Source organism: Dendrobates tinctorius, unplaced genomic scaffold (assembly GCF_039654945.1).
Source record: "Dendrobates tinctorius isolate UK_male_01 unplaced genomic scaffold, ASM3965494v1 ptg000322l, whole genome shotgun sequence".
NCBI lineage: Eukaryota > Metazoa > Chordata > Amphibia > Anura > Dendrobatidae > Dendrobates > Dendrobates tinctorius.
In genome coordinates this window covers 1,537,184-1,541,037 of record NW_027361989.1, presented here as the reverse complement: position 1 = coordinate 1,541,037, position 3,854 = coordinate 1,537,184, and the positions used below count along the sequence as shown (strand labels likewise).

Genomic DNA, 3,854 nt, shown 5'->3' with positions numbered 1-3,854 from the left:
ATTTGCTTTTCAGGGCTTTTGTTGCAGCCTCATCTGTGCCGTCCCTGCGGTGTACATCTATGTTCTGGGGCACAAAAAGATTCATTTCTTTTTAATAAATGTTTAACATGTTAAAAATTATACAATGTGTCTTCTCCTTTTTGCATATTTTTTTCTTCTTGCAAGAACTGTTGGAGACAATTTTCTTTAGAAACATTTTAATATCGGCTTTTTCTGGAGTTTTTCTTGTAATATAGGAAAGTCTAAGGCCAGAAATAAACCCCATAAATCACTGTACATGGAGACTTTGGGATCAGATCATTTCTCTCCGTTGTGTTTGTGGAAACTAAAAATCTTTTCTAAAAGCCTCAAACTTCTGTGTGTGACTCAGAGCTGAGATCTAACGGGATAGAAGATTCCAGTGCGGGGAAGACGGGAAACCTTCATATAGACGGCCGGTGGGGATGGAGGCAGTGACCGACTCTGGCCACATCTGTCTCTAGAGCCGTAGTAGAAGATGAAGATGTCGTCCTCATCATGAAGGAGTTATTTCTCATGTCGCGTGTAATGAATATCTCTTGCAGTATTACTAATGCCGATTCCAGTGTCGGTAATGAGACGAGAATTAGCGTTATGGAAGATGAGTCTATGAGGAACGTGTTCAGCTGCCGACTCCGAGGAGGAAACTGCTTGTTGTCTGTGGCCTAAATATATAGGTTTTATTAGTAGATGTCAGGGAAGAAAACTAAACCCTGTAAGATAATAAATCTCCTCATATGTTTCCCTTATTATCTCCAGTAAGTGTATTATTACACAGGATTCTTATGATGTTACATCGGATCATCTTCTTCTCATTCAGGTCTCTACAATATCGGATCCTCTCAGTGAAGATCTTCTACAGAAGAGAATTTTCCTGATTTACCCATCAAGGATGGATATGGACAGAGACAAGATGGCGGAGAGGATGTTACACCTCACCCTAGAGATCCTCTTCTATCTCACTGGAGAGGTGAGAGATTCTGATGACGTCACATTACATCATTCTTATCTATGGGAATAACGGATGGACAGAACTGAAGAGGTGAGGACTCTGGAAATGTCTGTAGTGAGATTTATTACTGTGTCTCTCCATAACCAGGATTACACAGTGGTGAAGAAGACCTCTAGTGATCGCTGTCAGGACCCTGTGTCTGAGGGATGTGGAAGACCCCTGAGCCCAATCACGGGGCCTCCACCTCACCCCCTGATCCATGAGGACATCAATGACCAGAAGATCCTAGAACTCATCTACAAGATGATTGAGCTGCTGACTGGAGAGGTGACACTGCTGGGAATGCTGGGACATTATACAGTAACACTATGAAGGGATCGGGGGGATGACGGTATCATTGTATGTGTCAGGTTCCTATAAGGTGTCAGGATGTCGCTGTCTATTTCTCCATGGAGGAGTGGGAGTATTTAGAAGGACACAGAGATCTGTACAAGAACGTCATAATGGAGGTTCCCCAGCCCCTCACATCTCCAGGTAATAGACAGGACTAAATACACACGGCCTATAATTATCTGTATGTAGAGAATGAATTCAGTCCCTGTATGTGTTTCCTCCAGATCTGTCCAGTAAGAGGACAACACCAGAGAGATGTCCCCGTCCTCTTCTTCCACAGGACTATAACCGAGATCCCAACGTTCCTCAGGATCATCAGGTAGATGGAGAGAAGGTGTCAGGAGATCTCCCCTATGATGTGTAGACGGCTGTGAAGGTCTTGTGCTCAGTCTTGTTTTATCTCACTATCCTGGTAGCACTTCTCTGAACTTGCTCCCACTTTTCAATGTTTTTTTTTAAATGTGGTGCCCACATCTGGACACAGTGTTCCAGAAGAGATCTGACCAAGAAGGAGTAGAGGAGAATAATTATTTGACGTGATGTAGACTCTATGCTTCTCTTAATACATCACAAAACTTGTGTTGGCAGCGGATTACTCACGATTCTCTTCAAGCGTGTGACAACAGAATTTGTTTATTCAGGAACAATCAGCAATAGGGATGAGCGAGTATACTCGTTAGGATTCGGCACTCAGCGAGTAATGCGGTACTCGAATCCTGGCGAGTAAATTTCACTACTCGCCTCGCAATATTCGGCACAGCCTGCACAGTCCCTGCACAGCACAGTCCTGCACAGCCCAGCACAGTCCACACACAGTCCCGTACAGCCCAGCACAGTCCTCGCACAGCCCAGCACAGTCCACACACAGTCCCATACAGCCCAGCACAGTCCCCGCACAGCCCGGCACAGTCCCTGCACAGTCCCAGCCCATCACACACACACCGCCCATTACTCGCATTTCCCATAGACTTACATTTGACTCGCTACTCGTTGCAAGTACCCGAGTATTAGGAGGTACTCATAACGTGTACAGCGAGTCCGAGTATTTCACTACTCGCTCATCCCTAATCAGGAACAATATATGATAAGCTTAATAGATCAAGAATAAATCATTTGTGTGTCTCTATCTGTGCATCATCTACAGCAGGCTGCTTCTCTCATACTCAGACACAGCAGGAAAACAGGAAATACAGTCACATGCTCTCCCTGTGTGAGCCTCTGCAAGATTTCTTTTTAAACTTTATAAACAGCATACAAAGCTAGCAACTAAACACTCATAGACAGGAATGGAGTTGTTACACTAAACATATTCCAACAACTTGTGTAATGAGAACGGTGGAGATGGCAGAATTAGAGCTGATCATAGATGGGACTTCTCCATCTGTCGGTGACTTTTACAATATTTGTTTCAGGGTGAAGATCTGACCCATATTAATACTACAGAGACATATGTGAGGGGTGATGAGTGGTGTAAAGAGGAGATTCCCACATATGACTACCCAGGTGAGTAGTAACCACTGAATGCAGAGAAGTCACAGATTCTTCTTAGTCACCAGCTGTGGCTGCTTTATCGGTGGTGTAGTCCGGCCGTATTACTATGATCACCATTTTGCCTCTAGACCACAACATTCTCCTCCACCCAAAACTGTTCAAATGACTTTGGGCATTGAAAACCCTTTTCTATGGAACTTACAATGTGGAGGATCCACCTACCCCCTGGGATTAGGAGACGCTGACCGTTACCTGCCCAGATCTGTAAACTATAAAGCCAAATGACAGCGTATGTAGAATGTGTTGACAAGATAGAAAATCACTTGAAGAAAAATATTATGCTGGGCCTGTAAGAGAAAGCGGAGGGTAATGATGCTGTTGGCTTCCTAGAATCCTGAGATCTAATTTCAGAGCTGAAATCTCATCTCCCAATATCATGATACCGAGATCTCCATCTGCGCATGCGCCGCCCCCCGGCGGTGGCCATGTTCACGGAGTCCACCGCACAGGACATCCAGGGGGCTCTGGCCCCCCACAGTGGCAGACACCCCGGGCAGCAGCGCCAGGCACTCCAGCAGCACCAAACACTCGCAGCGGTGCACTGCACATTCGACACCCCCTCATCCCACCCTGCGGTCTGCAGCATCACCCCACTCCTGCCTCCTCCAGCAGCGACCATGGGACCCCGCTTCACCACAGCAATAAGATGCATGGATTTTAAGAAGCACCACCATGTTGTTAAAAAAAATTGTTCCTATTTTTCTCCTCAAAATTTGGGGTGCGTCTTATAGTCCAAAAAATACGGTAACATGTTTTTTTTCTAGTTCTTTTTGTACAGGTTCATTTTGTATGGCAGTTTGATGATGGTGGGATCAGCCTGCCTCACTTATGTGAGCCTGCAACTACCTGGTAGCCTTTAAAATAAGGTCTCCATTACCTCTGCCAGATGCCTGAGATCTAAATTTAAGACACCTCAGCTCTGCACTATTATAAAAAGTTC

At 45.2% G+C, this 3,854-nt stretch overlaps 1 pseudogene; it reads left to right on the top strand.

The window, feature by feature from the left end:
- Positions 1 to 1,042: 1,042 nt before the first annotated feature.
- Positions 1,043 to 3,854, top strand: part of LOC141074057 (uncharacterized) — a 60,587-nt pseudogene continuing 57,775 nt past the window's right edge.